The following is an 895-nucleotide window of genomic DNA, read 5'->3' on the forward strand; positions in this document are numbered from 1 at the left end:
AAGAGGTTAGAGGGTGGATGCGGTTTGGGGGGAAGTGGGTGAGCAATACCGAAAGTTGTGTGTATAAATTTATTTTACTCTTTATCTGAAGTATTTTTTATGAATGTAATGTAATGTAAAATTGAAAATAAAATTTTTTTCACAAAAAAAAAGCAAAATTCTTCCCTTCCCGCCTGCCCCTGCTCGGCGTGCGCCTTGGCTGCCTGGATGTGTATCTAAATGTCCCACATAGCCAAATGACCGTGGAAAAGGATCCCTCCATGAAACTGATTGTTAATTGGTTACCTATTTGCTTCAGTGTGCTGGTTGTCCCCTTTAACTTCATGGCTTGGGACCAGGTTATCTGAGGGACCGTCTCTTGCTGTCTCTCACATCCACCCGACCCACTAGAGCAGGGAGGCAAGGAATGTTGCGGGTCTGTTCCCTAAGGAGGTACACCTGGCAGGACCCAGAAGAAGGGCCTTCTCCATGGTGGCTCCCTTTCTCTGGAACCCCTCCCCCAGAGATTAGACTGCTTCCCCCACTCTAACACTCTTTCGGAAGGTGCTGAAGATGTGGTTCTGCCAGTGGGCCTGTGGAATCCAGAGCAGGATGGCACCCAGTAAATGGCTGGTATGGATGTGTGTTGTTGCCGGGGTGGGGTGGGGTTATTATTTTTGTTATTTTTTATTGTTTTTATAGGGCATTTTTATATCTGTGTAAGTCGACGTGAGTCACCATGTGCAAGTAGGCTGCAATATCAATTTTCTAAATAAAATAAATAAAACTCCCGGGATGAAGGGGCGGGTGGAAAAGCCCTGGCGGATCAATGGCGGGAGAGGAATGCGGGTGCTTGGCAACTGATTCATATTTATGATGGTCATAGTGTCCCAGGGTCATGTGAAGTGACGAAAGC

The sequence above is a fragment of the Crotalus tigris genome, unplaced genomic scaffold (genome assembly GCF_016545835.1).
Source record: "Crotalus tigris isolate CLP2741 ecotype Arizona unplaced genomic scaffold, ASM1654583v1 scf7180000024460.1087499, whole genome shotgun sequence".
NCBI lineage: Eukaryota > Metazoa > Chordata > Lepidosauria > Squamata > Viperidae > Crotalus > Crotalus tigris.